Genomic DNA, 17,578 nt, shown 5'->3' with positions numbered 1-17,578 from the left:
TGCACCAGGGCTCTGCAGAGTTCTCTCTGCTGTTGGCTTGGCTCAGTCCTCTCCCTGATGTTGGCTTCATGCTCAGACCAGCAGCAGAACAACTGTAACTGTTCCAGGCACCACACCCAGACATGACAACTTTCAGAGGAAGAAAAGGCCACCTTTACTAGTGTTGTTGCTGTAAGGCTGAGTTTTCCAGAACCTCTGGACAGACCTCCCACTAATCTCATTGACCAGAACTAGGTCTCTGGCTCACCCCTACAGTCATTACCTATGGAGAATGGGACCCATGTGACTAGCTGAAACCAGTCAGGATTTACCCCAGTGCTAGGGATAAGATCACCTTCCCCAGAGTCACACAGAGAACAAGAGGCTCTCTAAACAAAATTCCAATTCTACTTAGAAAGAAGGGAAGAAAGAACATTAGACGTGCACTCGACAGGGTCTGCCGGTTATCAATTTGGGGTACATGCTCTGGTCCCCAACAGTGTCTACAACTGCCAAGAGAAAGCCCCCACCAGCATCACCTGCAGGGGGATCCATAAACATGACAGGACCAATGCAGACAGGAGGCCACAGGTGGGAGTGAGTGAGTAAGAGAAGGGACACAGAGTTTTTTTGTTGTTTTTGTTTTGTTTTGTTTCTGAGACAGAGTCTCACTCTGACACCCAGGCTGGAGTGAAGTGTTGCAACCTCGGCTCACTGCAACTTCTGCCTCCTGGGTTCAAGCGATACTCCTGACTCAGCCTCCTGAGTAGCTGATACTACAGGTGCCCGCCACCATGCCCAGCTAATTTTTGTATTTTTAGTAGAGACACGGTTTCACCATGTTGGCCAGGCTGGTCTGGAACTCCCTGCCTCAGGTGATCTACCCACCTCAGCCTCCCAAAGTGCTGGGATTACAAGCGTGAGCCATGGCACCTGGCCAGGACACAGAGTTTTTAATCAGGAGATGCAGACTCAAGTCTCAAGACTTCTGCTTAACATCTTATGACTACAGGCAAATCTCAGCCTTAGTTTTCTCACAAATTATGAAAATATGTGCTGACATATTGTGCAAGGTTGCTGTGAAGACCAAATGAAATGGCATATGTGGAAAAATACTTTGTAAACTAGGTGTTAAACATAAGTAAGCAATGACTATTACTTACAATGGAAAAAGTCACAAACCATTGAGAAAAACTCCTTGGAGAAAAGGCCAACACTCTTATCTGGCCAAACTGAAGTATGTGTAATCTACTAATGGACATCTACCTTAAAAATGGTGTTTCTGGGGGGCTGGGCGTGGTGGCTCTTGCTTGTAATCCCAGCACTTTGGGAGGCCAAGGCCAGTAGATCACTTGAAGTCAGGAGTTCGAGACCAGCCTGGCCAACATGGCAAAACCCCATCTCTACTAAAAATACAAAAATTAGCAGGACATGGTGGCACATTCCTGTAATCCCAGCTATTCGGGAGGCTGAGTCATGAGAATCATTTAAACCCAGAAGGCGGAAGTTGCAGTGAGCCAAGATCATGCCATTGCACTCCAGCCTGGGCCACAGAGCAAGACTCTGTCTCCATCGATTTACTAATGACTTGGTTGGAGGCCAAAACCAGGATTCCCTTCTCCACTCTTTCCTTGACCCCTCCTCCATAGGCATGCATAATAATCAGATTCTCACTGTTTTCTTTTTTTTTTTTTTTGAGACGGAATCTTGCTCTGTCACCCAGGCTGGAGTACAGTGGGGCGATCTCAGCTCACTGCAACCTCCGCCTCCTGGGTTCAAGCAATTCTCCCTGCCTCAGTCTCCCGAGTAGCTGCGATTACAGATGCCCGCCACCATGCCCAGCTAGTAATTTTTCTATTTTTAGTAGAGACAGGGTTTCGTCATGTTGGCCAGCCTGGTCTCGAACTCCTGATCTCAGGTGATCCACCCACCTTGGCCTCCCAAAGTGCTGGGATTAAAGGCATGAGCCACCGTGCCCCGCAGATTCTATCTTCTATATGGAAAGGCAGGGCGGTGGTGTTTTATAGGTCAGAAAATGTTAAGAAAATCAAAAAAAGTGTTTTAGTTAGAAAGAGGGGAGATTATTTGAATGCACAAATAGAAGCTACTACTGGTCACCCATGAGAAAACTCAGGTCAACTAACATTAACAGGTGTAAGCTGAGAAGCCACAAGATAATAAATCCAGAGGCATCTAAGGCCTCCCTACCAATGATATTTTGACCAGGCAGCGCACCTGACATGAAGCCACCCAACGTGCAGCCTGCCCTGCCTAATTCCCTGCCTGCCCTCTCCATCTCTTAGTTCCATCTGTCTCCACTTACAGCAAGGCAGAGACAGGAGAGCAGGCCACATAGATTTTCAAACCTATCTGAAGAGTAAGACACGTGTTTATCCAGGCAACATGTCTTGTCTAGGCAATAAAGTTGGAAGACTGGTCATGCCTCGCACCTAGATCCTGGAGGGTGACGTATAGGAATATGTTATTCCTCACAATGAGGGTGACTTTCTCTCCTAGACTTAAAAATCAGCAACAACATATCCTAATTTTCCACTCAGGTCCAGGCAAAAGAAGAACAAGGCAGCAGAGTGAGAGCAACACATCATAGGGAATTAAGATGAACAAATAATGGAAAATAGAAGCAGGGACTAACAATTTGAATGGGATTTCTATGCCCAAGTTTCTTGTGGCCTCACACATACAGAGCAGCACCCCTGCCAACACGTAAGCTTCATGGAGCAGATGCGTCTAATGAGACAATGCCCAAGATTATTTTCCATCTAAATTACCGTATGTGTGTGAAAGGACACTGAATTGTAAAGCTGTAAAGTTCTATACAAACGTGGATAGAAAAACCCACCCCATCTAAATCCAATGTGGTACCCTGGAAAAAGTACATTAGTGAAAAAACCAGGCTGCTCTGCCTATGGAGTGACCATTCTTTTGTTTCTTTACTTCCTTAATAAACTTGCTTTCATTAAAATAAGGGAAAAAAAAGAAAAAACTGGCAAAATCTGAAAGAAGTCTGGTGTTCAATTAATAATAACGTACCAATGTTAATTTCTTAGTTTTGACAAATGCTCTAGTTATGCAAGATGCTGGCCAGGCGCAGTGGTTCACGCCTGTAATCCCAGGACTTTGGGAGGCCAAGGTGGGCAGATCACAAGGTCAAGAGATCGAGACCATCCTGGCCAACATGGTGAAACCTCATCTCTACTGAAAATACAAAAATTAGCTGAGTGTGGTGGTGCACACCTGTAGTCCCAGCTACTTGGGAGGCTGAGACAGGAGAATCACTTGAACCCGAGAGGCAGAGGTTGCAGCGAGCTGAGACTGCGCCACTGCACTTAGCCGGGCAACAGATCAAGACTCCATCTCAAAAAAAAAAAAAAGAAAAAAAGATTAGATGCTAATATTAGAGGAAGCTGAGACAAGGCTATATGAGAACTCTGTACTATCTTTTTACCTTTTCTATAAATTCAAAATTATTTCAAAATAAAAAGCTTATGGCCAGATGCAGTGGCTCACACCTATAATCCCAGCATTTGGGGGGCCGAGGCAGGCAGATCACCTAAGGTCAGGAGTTCGAGACCAGCCTGACCAACATGACAAAACCACATCTCTACTAAAAATACAAAAATTAGCTGGGTGTGGTGGTGCATGCCTGCAGCCCCAGTTACTCAGGAGGCGGAGGCAGGAGAATCACTTGAACCCAGGAGGCGAAGGCTGCAGTGAGCTGAGATCATGCCACTGTACTCCAGCCTGGGTGACAGAGCAAGACTCCATCTAAAAACGTAAATAAATAAAACCTTATAAAAAAAATTAAAAATACCCAACATCTGCTCAAGAAAAAAAAAAGAGAAAAAAATTCCATGGGAAACAGACTTTCTAAGCAAATCATCAAAGTAGAAACAATGGAAAAAAGATCGACAGGTTTGACTACATAGAATAAACTTGTACACGTCAAAATATGTCGTGAACACAGAATTACAAGGCAACCAACCATGAAAAATATGTATACACATAAGAGGTGAAAACAGTAACAGTAAACTCCATAAACTTAAAAAAACGAAAGGCTACAGGCCTACATGCTCTATCTGCTACAACTGCTTCACACATTTCAAAACCGTCCAAACTCACATTCAAAATCTCCTTCAACTACATGTTTCATCCCAACCATCCAACTCTTTGGGTTCTCTGCAGCCTGGGAGTTCTGCTAGAGAAAGTGGGGCTTCAATGCAGCTAACCTCTGTTTAATCTGACCATTCCTAACCAAAATCTTCTAGAATGTAAAACCTTTCCTCTTTGAGCTCAGTATGTCGAGCTTAGCTACTTGGTACCTACGATAGTGATCTGGTCAAACCAGAAGTGGGGGTCCTGAGAAAAGGCTAAGGAGTGCAAAGACTCCGCACCGTCAAAACTGGACTCAAATTTCAGCACCAGTCAATCAGCACCAGAAGAGGGAAGTGGAAAAGCTTCAATGCAGGTGAGCAGTCATTTCCCACCTGGAGCCCCATTTACCTGGACTTTTAGAAAGACTCACATATCCAAAGAAAAAGTATCTTTTAAAATAAAATACAGTTACCTATAACTCAGTTAGCAGTTTACATTAGAGCCAATCTGTCTCAGGAATTTTTTTATTGCCACTTCTGTGTGTTTTTAAATGTATAAGGAGATCAGAGAATTAGAAGAGAGTGTACTTCTTTCAAATATCCCTATATATAAAAAATAGTATATATTAAGTCTAAGTTAGAATCATATTAAAAATATTAGTTATGTTATATTAAGAATTAAGAGGCAGAAGGTTATAAATCTCTCATAACAATGAAGTTCCACACATGAATACAGAAGCCAAGAAACAAAATATTTTTCACACCGAAGAGTATGACCGTATTAAACCATCGAACTAAAAATTCAGTAGCAGAAGGTATGCATCCCAGCTGATTAACAATCTTCCAACAACATTAGATAAACCCATGCTTTAAAATATTAATAGTGTGCTTCTCAAAATAATATTATATGGTAACAGACAGTACTTAAGGCCAGGTAGACACAAAATGAAGAGAAAGGAATTAACCAGATCTTAACTTCTTGGGGCTCTTTTGTGATCTAATTTGTGAATGAGCCCAGCCTCCCCTGTCTGCCTCCTTGGAACATCTCATCTGGGGTCCACTTTACCACTCAACACCAAAGGAGCGAAACCAATTCTGCTAGTCATTAACAATCTAGTGAAAGGTTTGGTAATAAACAATGAATAACTGATGAAAATTAGAAGTGTGAAGTCATTGGCTTAAACTGACCTCCACAGATCATTGGTATCATTTACCTGATAGTGCTTGCCTTATCTCCCAAGTTTTGGCTGTCTTGTATGCATCAGAGTAACAGATCAATTCCCTATTAGTAAAATCACATGCCATTTTTCTTTCTAAACATGGGTGAAGGACAGCCAAGGAGATTCCATTTATATGACCATCAGTCAGCCAAGGTATTTGTGAAACACTAAGAAAGGGAAGAAAAAATGTGGTATCCCAAGGCTCTCAGAATTAAGAACAATACTCCCACCATTTCTGAATCACATGGTCAATCTTGAGACTTCTTTATTTTACAATAAATTTACAGAAAGCTGATTTCAAAGCATCTCATAAACATTATTGCTTCTATGTATCTCTGTAAAGAAAAGCATTTTGGGGCCAGGCGCGGTGGCTCAAGCCTGTAATCCCAGCACTTTGGGAGGCCGAGACGGGCGGATCACGAGGTCAGGAGATCGAGACCATCCTGGCTAACACGGTGAAACCCCGTCTCTACTAAAATACAAAAAATTAGCCGGGCGAGGTGGCGGGCGCCTGTAGTCCCAGCTACTCTGGAGGCTGAGGCAGGAGAATGGGGCGAACCCGGGAGGCGGAGCTTGCAGTGAGCTGAGATCCGGCCACTGCACTCCAGCCTGGGCGACAGAGCGAGACTCCGTCTCAGAAAAAAAAAAAAAAAAAAAGAAAAGCATTTTGGGGCTAGCTATGGTGGCTCACTCCTATAATCAACCCCAGCACTTTGGGAGGCCAAAGCGGGCAGATCATGAGGTCAAGAGATCAAGGCGATCCTGGCCAACATAGTGAAACCCAGTCTCTACTAAAAGTACAAAAATTAGCTGGGTGTGGTGGCAGGCGCCTGTAGTCCCAGCTACTTGGGAGGCTGAGACAGAATCACTTGAACTCCGGGGGCAGAGGTTGCAGTGAGCTGAGATCGTGCCACTGCACTCCAGCCTGGCGACAGAGTGAGACTCCGTCTCAAAAAAAAAGAAAAAAGAAAAAAGAAAAGAAACGCATTATGACCAGGAATGGTGGCTCATGTATTTAATCCCAGCACTTTGGGAGGCCAAGGTGGAAGGATCACTTGAGCCAGGGAAATCGAGGTGCAGTGAGCTATGACTGTGCCACTGTTCTCCAGCCTGGGTGATGAAGCAAGACTCCATCTCAAAAAAAGAAGCAGTTTTAGCCTAAGAGGGACCAAATGATACTTAATATTACAAAAATGCACGTAAAATACAATTCTCACTCACTATCATTGACTACCTTTTTTTTTTTTGAGACGGAGTCTCACTCAGTCGCCCAGGCTAGAGTGCAGTGGCGCGATCTCCACTCACTGCGAGCTCCACCTCCTGGGTTCACACCATTCTCCTGCCTCAGCCTCCCGAGAAGCTGGGACTACAAGCGCCCGCCACCACGTCCGGCTATTTTTTTTTTTTTTTTTTTTTTTTTTTTTTTTTTTTTAGTAGAGACAGGGTTTCACCATGTTAGCCAGGATGGTCTCGATCTCCTGACTTCATGATCCGCCCACCTCAGCCTCCCAAAGTGCTGGGATTACAGGCGTGAGCCACCCGGCCCACTGACTACTTTTATACCATATCACAAAATTTTCAGGGCATTTTAATTGGTCAAAACTTTAAATAAACATATTCCATATAGCAATGTAATTGAGCAAGTTGTTAATGGTCCAGAAAAAGTCTGAAAGTGATCATTAAAATTAAAGGTTGATGTAATTAAGACAAAACTGAATGAGAGAGATAATTTGTGGAGTTCCTATCAGCATTTTGCTCTCCACTGATAACACAGACCTGGCTGTCACAGCCATTGAAGTTGTGAGGAGGCAGATGCAAAATTAAACACAAATAGAATGTCATAAATCCAAAAATGCTGGGAACTGATGCATTAGAGTAAGCTACAACAGATAGATTCTGGGCAGCATCCCAATCCTACACTACCTAATTTATTCCCGAGTCCCTCACAGGCAAAGCTGGGTAAAAAGACAAAACACAATGTGTGCCACTTTCATTCTCACTTCTGTCCCAGTATTAAAAATAATTACTAATGGAATAAGATAAGCAAAATGTGAGCTTTCTGTCTTTTATTAAGAGTTATTATGTATTAACCCCAAGCATTTCAAATATTAGATTATTTATTTCATTATTCAGGCAACAGAAAATTAACTCAAAAAAGTAGTTTTTACATATGAAACATAAGACTGAGTTTCTCATTTCATGGGAAAATATGACAAGAATAAAAATGGAAAAGGCTCAAATTACTTGTAAGGCCTGGAAAAGGTGACCTCAGTGTCAACCGCATTCATCTTACAGGTTTCTCCTACGACCCAACCTCTTTTTTGAGACAGGGTCTCACTCTGTCACCCAGCCTTGACCTCCCTGGGCTCAAGTGATCCTCCCACCTAGCTGGGACCACAGGCACATGCCACCACACCTGGCTAATTTTTTAATTATTTGTGGAGATGAAGTAGGTCTAGCTATGTTGCCCAAGCTGGTCTCCAACTCCTGGGTTCCCGCAATCCTTCCACCTAAGCCTCCCAACATGCTGGAATTACACATGTGAGCCACCACACCTGAGCAACCCAACCTCTTTAAACCTCTTTCTCTCAAATACATTAAATCCAAGCATCGCTGTTTGTTTATTTATTTATTTATTTATTTATTTATTTATTTATTTATTTATTTTGGAGACTGGGTCTCGCTCTGTCACCTAGGCTGGAGTGCAGTGGTGCAATCATGGGTCACTGCAGCCTCGACCTCCCCAGACTCACGTGATCATCCCACCTCAGGCCTCCGAGTAGCAGGGACACAGGTGCACCACCATGCCTGGCTAATTTTTTCATCATCTGTAAAGACCAGGCCTGGCTCTGTTGTCCAGGCTGGTCTCCAACTCCTGGATTCAAATGATCCTCCCAACTCAGTCTCCCAAAATGCTGGGATTACAGGCATGAGCCACCATGCACGGCCAGGCATCACATTTTAAATTGCATTCTCTAATCTGACTGTTAACATACAGTTAAATTTTCTGATTATTTAACAACTCTAAACAGTAACTCTGCTGAAAATGTCAGCTTTGGCTGATGGGTTTTGTGGGCAGAGCATAAGCCTAATTTCTTATGATGTAGGTCTTGATATTCTAACCACTGGAGCTGAATTTGTGCCTCTGGTTTTGGGCTAAGAGGGTCATCTGAAGCTTAAGAAACTGATTACGTGTAAAGATAATCCTGTATATTTTCTCAGCCTCTAGTGACATCACTGCTGATCAACTGTTCATGAATATTAAAACTGCCCCAGCACTAACAGCTCAGTGTGTTGTCTGAGGATCTCTGACACTACCATTTTGCCATAGCTGTTGCTAACAATGATGTGCATTTCCCTGTGGAGGTAAACACACTCTTAATAGCCAAAGATAGTGGAAAGGCACAGTTGCAGGGGAGAATAACATGGTCCTCTAAGAGTTTTCTACACAAAACTCTTGCTTCCCTAACTGGGACTGAAAATTATTCACACACACAAATCAGAGGTATAACTGACTCAAGAAGTTTAAACTAATCTTCCTTTTGTCTTTGACAAGAAACTAATAAAAGAAACATCCAGTAGGATGAAAAAATTCTGAACCCAGTGACAACAGTCTATAACATTTAAGTAGAATTCAAACTTGCTGAGCAACAGTTTTGGAAAGCAGATACAAATGAGTCTTCAGAATGTAGTGTTCCAACTAGTAACCAGCTGGATCAATAGTTGAAACATACAAATGAAAGCTATAAGACTTCATAGCTTTCTTTCATAAAATATTTTAAATCTTTCATAAAATCTTTCATAAACCATGATTGACGTAAAGGATCAACTTCTTGGACTTAACCAGACATTAATAGATTAGACACTACAGGCACTTTATCCCAGGGGATCTAACATGCCCATTACAAACTGGGATACATGTTAAAACTACAAAAGGAAGAAACATTAGAAATAATGGTAATCCTTTCCCATCCATTACAGTCTAAATTGAGCCTTTAATTTTTAAAAAGTGAGAAATCAGTATCTTACATTATAGTGTGTATCTTTTGCAAAGCTCTCTCAAATCCATTTTGACTCTAATTGTGTTTCTGATTAAAATTAACAGTGAGAAAGATGTTCAAATAAATCTATATTTTCTGCACAGCACCTCTGCATACCTACAGAATAATTTCCTACACTCTATAACCTAGCACATCATTACTGTTGGAGCTTTCCATAACACTACATCTCAATTCTATTCTTAAAATACTCTTCCTCTCACGTGTGAGTATCCTTGACACCACATAAGTATAGAGACTGTTATTTCTACTTACATTAGAAAAAATATCTGATTCTAAATTAGCCATATTTAAAAGGAAAAAGGGCGTAATTTCTTAAATCCATGAATTCAAAATTCTAATTTTCACCAATTATTTTCTATGAAAGCAAGAAACCAAATAGAGCTGGCTCACTGGTATAGATCCTAACATGTTAAAGAGATGGCTAAAGGGAAAAGAAAGCACAAATTTATCAGAGTTTGCAGTAATTTTATGGAGATGTGGTGATTAATGTTTCTAAGCAAAGAATGTATTTAATTTTTTTTTTTTGAGACGGAGTCTCACTCTGTCGCCTATGCTGGAATGCAGTGGTGTGATCTCGGCTCACTGCCAACTCTGCCTCCTGGGTTCACTCCATTCTCCTGCCTCAGCCTCTCGAGTAGCTGGGACTACAGACACCTGCCACCATGCCCGGCTAATTTTTTGCATTTTTAGTAGAGACGGGGTTTCACTGTGTTAGCCAGGATGATCTCGATCTCCTGACCTTGTGATCCACCCGCCTTGGCCTCCCAAAGTGCTGGGATTACAGGCAAGAGCCACCCAGAATGTATTTAATTTTAGCTAAATAGGTAGTGAGCATCTATCTCCTTGTCTTCCTGGCAAGTCTTCCCCTTTCTTTGGTTAAAATAACCTCAACTCTCCTTGTGAGTCTGTCCACATTCTATATGGTCTTTATGGAAATGTCAATTGAGAGCAATACACACACACACACACACACACACACACACACACACACACACCCCTAAGGGGTAGGCAAATTACCCAAGGTCAATCATATGCTCAGTCCAGGAAATTTGAATCTTATGACAGGAGAATTAAAGCAGTTGGTGCGGTCTTTGAGACCATGGTGACCTAAATAAACATCTATCAGGTGGTTTCTGAAGCTCCTCTGAGTTCAGCCTTCAAAGCCTAGTTGTTCAGCATCTTCTGTGCCTATATGTTTCTAACTGCTGTGCCTATGTTTAAGGAACCCATCTTTTTCACTCAATAATATATTATGGGTATCTTTCCAGATTGGTTACTATAAATGCATGTCATCACTTTTAACGGCTGCATGCAAGGAAGATAATATAATCTATTTAAATCATTCCTGGCCGGGCGTGGTGGCTCAAGCCTGTAATCCCGGCACTTTGGGAGGCCGAGACGGGCGGATCACAAGGTCAGGAGATCGAGACCATCCTGGCTAACACGGTGAAACCCCGTCTCTACTAAAAAAAAAAATACAAAAAACTAGCTGGGCAAGGTGGCGGGTGCCTGTAGTCCCAGCTACTCGGGAGGCTGAGGCAGGAGAATGGCGTGAACCCAGGAGGTGGAGCTTGCAGTGAGCTGAGATCTGGCCACTGCACTCCAACCCGGGCGACAGAGCAAGACTCCGTCTCAAAAAAAAAAAAAAAAAAATCATTCCTTATCTAAGGTTATTTGCTGTTCTTTACTATGCACACATATCTGTTCTAACATTTCCTATTATTTCTTCAGGATAAATTCCTACTAAATGTGGACTTCCTGGGTAGAAGGCTATGCACACTTTGCATTGTGATACATAACAGCAGCTATCTGGAATGAGTGCATCAATGTTTATTTAGGCTGAGAGGACATACCTCCCTTCATCTGCACCAGCACCGAGAATTACCATCATCCTTATCATTCGCATTCCACAACAGGAGATGCCCAAATAATAAGATTACCAAGAGAAGGAACAGCAGAAGTCATCATAACGTGATACCGTATATTCAACTTTACCAAATCACTTCAAATCCATAAAGGTCTAAACTGGGTCTAGGCCGGGTGCGGTAGCTCACACCTGTAACCCCAACACTTCAGGAGGCCAAGGCAGGAGGATCCCTTGAGCCCAGGAGTTCAAGACCAGCCTGAGCAACATAGTGAGACTTCATCTCTACAAAAAGAAAAAACAAATTTAATTGACCAGGTGTGGTGATATATGCCTATAGTCCCAGTTACTCAGGAGGCTAAAGGAGGAGGATTGCTTGAACCTGAGAGGTCATGCTGCAGTAAGCATGACTGCACTACTGCACTCCAGCCTGGGTGACAAAGTGAGACCCTGTCTCCAAAAAAATAAAAAAATTCTGCCTAAATTATATTGCCAACATAATCATTAAAAAATACTGTCTTAGTCTGCTCAGGCTGCCATAAAGCCATAGACTGAGTGGCTTAAACAACAGAAATTTATTTTATGTTTATTTTACGGGTTTTTTTATTATTATTATTTAAATAAAAAATAAACAAATAGAGACAAAGTCTCACTATGTTGCCCAGGCTGGTCTGAAACTCCTGTGCTCAAGGGATCCTCTCACTTCAGCCTCCCGAAGTGCTAGGACTACAGGCATGAGTCACCATGCCCAGCCACAACAGAAATCTATTTCTTGAAGTTCTGGAGGCTAAAAGTCTAAGATCAAGGTACCAGCAAGGTAGGTTTCATTCTGAGGCTTTTTCTCATGGCTTATAGGCAGCTGCCATCCTGCTGTGTGCTCACATGGGGAGAGAAAAAGCAAACATTCTGATGTCTCTTCTTCTAAGGACACTAATCCCATATGAGGGCCCCCACACTCATGACTTCATCTAACCTTAATTACCTCCTACAGACCCCACTTCCAAATACCATCACACTGGGACTTAGGGCTTCAACATATGAAGGGGGGTGGCAGGGCTCAAATACTCAGTCCATAACAAATGGTATCTACTTTTGCTCTGAATTGTATTTATTTAATGACTAGTAAAACTGAACGTTTTGTTTATATTTTTTTTTTCTTTTAAAAGTGGTCTGCTCTGATTCCATGTCTGAAACAGAAAGTATACAGGATGAACCTGAAACATCTCATCATACCATAAAGCAAGGAAGTTCTGAGATTACTAGAGATACATCAGGAGGACTCGGGCCAACCTAAATAAGCCTCCACTGCCCAAAGAGGGGGCAATTTGAGCATCAAAAGGAGAGTAACTGCAATGGACTGAAACACACCACATATGCTAAAATAGGCGTTCATAATGTTATGCAAAAAAATTAAAAACCCTCATCCACCACCACCAGAGGATGCTAGGGGGCCAAATCATAACTTTCAAAACCGGTAAATCAAGGGAAATAATCAGACACTTTTCACACCCTTTCTATACACTCTATACCTCATGGTAACCAAATAATTGACAAAGGAGAATTTCTACACACACACACACACACAAATACATATTTCAGCTAATAACTAAATGATAGGATGCAACCATATTGTAATCCCTCCTGAACTCATGGACCAAGTTAACATTCAAGAATGGTTGCTAATTCACAAAAAGAAAGAAATCAGACTTCCTGATGAAAATAATCCTGCCCTCACAAAAAAATAAAATTGGATTCTTTTGATTAAGGCTCTACAATGAACTACCAATGTATTGAAAACATAAGAAATAAAAGAGCTGGGGCGGCGCGGTGGGCCCCTTTCTTTAAAGCCTGTGAATCCCAGCACTTTTGAGAGGCCGAGACGGGCGCAATCACGCAGGTCAGGCACATCGAGACCATCCTGGCTGAAACACGGTGCAAACCCGCGTCTCTAGCTAAAAAATTACAAAAAACTAGCCGGGCGAGGCTGGCGCGGGCCCACCTGTAGTCCCAGCCTACTCGGAGGCTGAGGCAAGCAGATGGCGGTAAACCCAGGGGAGGGGGGGGGCGGGGGGGCGGCGGCGGCGGGGGCCCGGAGCTTTGCTAGCTGAGCTGCAGATCTGCACATTGCACTCCAGCCTGGGCGACACAGCGAGACGCCGTCTCAAAAAAAAAAAAAAAAGAAATAAAAGAACGCTATTTACATTACAAGACGGCAAAGGGGGAGTAAAATTCAATTCTTCAATAAAAACTTGCAAAGAAAAAAAAAAAAGATAGAGAACCTATAGGTTAAAAAGAGATTTTAAACCATCCAATTGCCAATGTATGGACCTTATTTGGATCTTAATTCAAACAATCATACATATATAAATACCTATATACATGATGTAAACACACAGACACGTACACGCCCCCCCACACACACACACAAAATATAATACTGCAGTAAAGGAGTATTGATTGGATATTTGATGATACTAAGAAAAAAATTTTTTTTTTTTTTTTTTGGAGGAGCGGAGTTCGCTGGTGTCGCCCAGGCTGGAAGTGCAGTGGCCGATCTCGGCTCACTGCAAGCTCCGCCTCCTGGGTTCCCGCCATTCTCCCCTCAGCCTCCGAGTAGCGGGACTACAAGGCGCCGCCACCGCGCCCGGCTAGGTTTTTGTATTTTTAGTAGAGACGGGTTCCACCGTGGTTAGCCAGGATGGTCTCGATCTCTGACCTCGTGAATCCACCCTCCTCGGCCCCAAAGTGCCTGGGATTACAGGGCTTGAGCCAGGCTTGAGCCACCGCGCCCGGCCTAAGAAAAAAAATTTTTAAGGTAAGATAATAGTATTGTAAGTATTTTAAGAGGTCTTCTCCTTTTAGAGACATATACTAAAATATTTACAGACAAAATTATCTCTAAATTTGTCTCTACTAAAAACAGCAAAAAAATTAGCCGTGTGTTGTGGCGGGCACCTGTAATCCCAGCTACTTGGGAAGCTGAGGCAAAGAGAATTGCTTGAACCCGGGAGGTGGAGGTTTCAGTGAGCCGAGATCGTGCCACTGCACTCCAGCCTGGGTGACAGTGAGCAGTGGGGTGAAGTTTCAGTGCCTGCACTTTGGAGTGAAGCGAACCGGTAAGGCCAGAACGGCAACTTCACGAGCGCTCTCAAGACTGTCAATAAGATACTGCAGATCAACAAAGATGATGTAACCGGCATGCACTGTAAAGTGGTATGCCTTATCCAGACTGGAAGTTTCAGGGAAGCCCTGAATGTCATCAATACTTGCACCAAACTGTTAGCCAATAACTTTCTCTCCTTTGAAAAGGTGTATTGCAAGTACAGGTGAATTGAGAATGCCTTGAAGACAACAGAAAGTGCCAACCAGCAGACAGACAAACTGAAGGAGCTTTATGGACAAGTGTTATACCGTTTGGAATGCTATGATGAATATTTAGCAGCATAAATAGATCTCGTCTGAAACTCCCACGATGATTATGATGAGGAGAGGAAAACAAACCCTTCAGCATTTGCTGCAGCTCAAAGCAATTAGGAAAAAGTGGCTCCAGAGAGCCTGGGCTTCCCAGAAGGCACACACGAGCTGTGCTACAACACTGCATGCGCACTGATCCACGGCCAGCTGAACCAGGCCATGAAAATCCTACAAAAAGCTGAAGGTCTTTGCCACCATTCATTATCAGAAGACACTGATGGGACTGAGGAAGACCCACAGGCAGGACTGGCCATCATTCATGGTCAGATGGCCTATATCCTGCAGCTTCAGGGTCGAACAGAGGAGGCTTTGCAACTTTACAATCAAATAATAAAACTAAAACCAACCGATGTGGGGTGACTAACTGTAATTGCAAATAACATCATTACCATTAACAAGGACCAAAATGTCTTTGACTCCAAGAAGAAAGTGAAATTAACCAACGCGGAAAGAGTAGAGTTTAAGCTTTCCAAGAAACAACTACAAGCTATAGAATTTAACAAAGCTGGCTGGGTGCAGTGGCTCATGCCTGTAACCCCAGCACTTTGGGAGGCAGAGGCAGGTGGATCACAAGGTCAGGAGTTCGAGACCAGCCTGGCCAATATGGCGAAACCCCGTCTCTACTAAAAATACAAAAATTAGCCGGGCATGGTGGCGCATGCCTGTAGTCCCGGCTACTCGGGAGGCTGAGGCAGAAGAATCGCTTGAACAGGGGAGATAAAGGTTGCAATGAGCCGAGGTCACACCACTGCACTCCAGCTTGGGTAACAGAGCGAGACACCGCCTCCAAAAAAAAAAGAAAAGAAAAGAAAAGAATTTAACAAGGCATTACTTGCTATGTACACAAACCAGGCCAAACAATGTCTCAAAATATCCGCCTATTTACAGTCCCACAGTCCCGAGCATCTCTAACCTGTGTTAATCCAAGCCGCCCAGCTCTGTGTGAAAAGCAGCCCACAAAAGCAATAGAGTTGCTTCAGGAATTTTCAGATCAGCATCAAGAAAATGCAGTTGAAATTAAGCTGACCATGGCACAGTTGAAAATTTCTCAGGAGAATATTTCTTAGCATGTCTAATATTGAGAAGCATAGAGGAGTTAAAGCAGAAACCAGGCATGGTGTCTGCATTAGCGACCATGTATAGCCACAAAGAAGATATTAATAGTACCACTGATGTTTTCACACAAGCTATCCGGTGGTATCAAAACCATCAGCCCAAATCTCCTGCTCATTTGTCCTTGATAAGAGAAGCTGCAAACTTCAAGCTCAAATATGGGCAGGAGGAGGAGGCAATTAGTGACCTAGAACAGCTATGGAAACAAAATCCAAAAGATATTCACACCCTGGCACAGCTTATTTCTGCTTACTCACTTGTAGATCCAGAGAAAGGCAAAGCTCTTAGTAAACACTTGCCATCATCAGATAGTATGTCTCTAAAAGTAGATGTTGAGGCTCTTGAAAATTCTCCTGGTGCTACGTACATTTGGAAGGGTGGAAAAGTTACTAGAGATAGTCAACCAAAGGAACAAGGAAAGGGAGATTTGAAAAAGAAAAAGAAGGGAAAATTGCCTAAGAATTATGACCCAAAAGTTACCCCAGATCCAGAAAGATGGCTGCCAATGCGAGAATGTTCTTTCTATCTGGGGAAGAAGGAAAGGTAAAAAGAAGGATCAGATTGGAAAAGGGACCCAGGGAGCAACTGCAGGAGCTTCATCTGAACTGGATGCCAGTAAAACTGTGAGCAGCCCACCCACCTCCCCAGGACCTGGCAGTACAGCAACACTATCTGCCTCTACAAGTAACATCATACCCCCAAGACACCAGAAACCTGCAGGGGCTCCAGCAACAAAAAAGAAACAGCAGGTTGGGCGCGGTGGCTCATGCCTGTAATCCCAGCACTTTGGGAGGCCGAGGCAGGTGGATCACGAGGTCAGGAGATCGAGACCATCCTGGCTAACACAGTGAAACCCCGTCTCCACTAAAAATACAAAAAATTAGCGGGGTGTGGTGGCGGGCACCTGTAGTCCCAGCTACTCGGGAGACTGAGGCAGGAGAATGGCATGTACCCGGGAGGCGGAGCTTGTAGTGAGCTGAGACCTGGCCACTGCACTACAGCCTGGGCGACAGGAGCGAGACTCCGTCTCAAAAAAAAAAAAAAAAAGGAATATAATAAAGGTAAACACAGCAAGAAGCACAGAACTTCTCCCTCTTCATCTCCATATTTCCATAAATAATTTCTTGTGTTTTAAATGGGAAACATCTTCCTCAAAGTCTGCCTAGTGAGATACGGTCTACCGGTTGCCTCATAGCTTTGAACAGATTATGAGGACTGAAAATACGCCCAGGTGTGGTGGCTCACGCCTGTAATCAACGCCAGCACTTTGGGAGGCCGAGGCAGATGGATCACGAGGTCAGGAGTTCAAGACCAATCTGGCCAACACAGTGAAACCCTGTCTCTACTAAACATACAAAAATTAGCTGGGTGTGGTGGCATGTACCTGTAGTCCCAGCTACTCAGGTGGCTGAGGCAGGAGAATCACTTGAACCTGGGAGGCGGAGCTTGCAGTGAGCCGAGATGGGGCCATTGCACTCCAGCCTGGGCGATGGGGCAAGACCCTATCTCAAAAAAAAAAAAAAGAGAACAATTGGGCATTTACCCATCTTGTTATCTGTTGTATCGTTTATCTGTGTGTGCTGATTTGATCTTTTTTCAGTTTCACAAACCTTATCTAAGGTTTTCCAGGATTTAAACAGAAACTACTTCTACTATTTCAGTTAGAGTCTGAAGACACTTCTGTTCAAGTCCCACTTTAAATTATGTCTTAGGAGGCCTTAGGTGACTGAAAGTGGAATCTTCTGAGCATTCCAA

General features: G+C 43.2%; 2 pseudogenes; both read left to right on the top strand.

Annotated features, from left to right (window-relative positions):
• Nucleotides 1–460: 460 nt before the first annotated feature.
• On the top strand, nt 461–15,229 carry LOC108540520 (signal recognition particle subunit SRP72 pseudogene; annotated as a pseudogene).
• Nucleotides 15,230–15,503: 274 nt separating this feature from the next.
• LOC108540518 (signal recognition particle subunit SRP72 pseudogene) lies at nt 15,504–16,599 on the top strand (annotated as a pseudogene).
• Nucleotides 16,600–17,578: the final 979 nt, after the last annotated feature.

This window comes from Rhinopithecus bieti, unplaced genomic scaffold (assembly GCF_001698545.2).
Source record: "Rhinopithecus bieti isolate Rb0 unplaced genomic scaffold, ASM169854v2 scaffold_18548, whole genome shotgun sequence".
Lineage (NCBI taxonomy): Eukaryota > Metazoa > Chordata > Mammalia > Primates > Cercopithecidae > Rhinopithecus > Rhinopithecus bieti.
The sequence above is the reverse complement of the archived record's forward strand: the minus strand, read 5'-3'. Positions and strand labels throughout refer to the sequence as shown.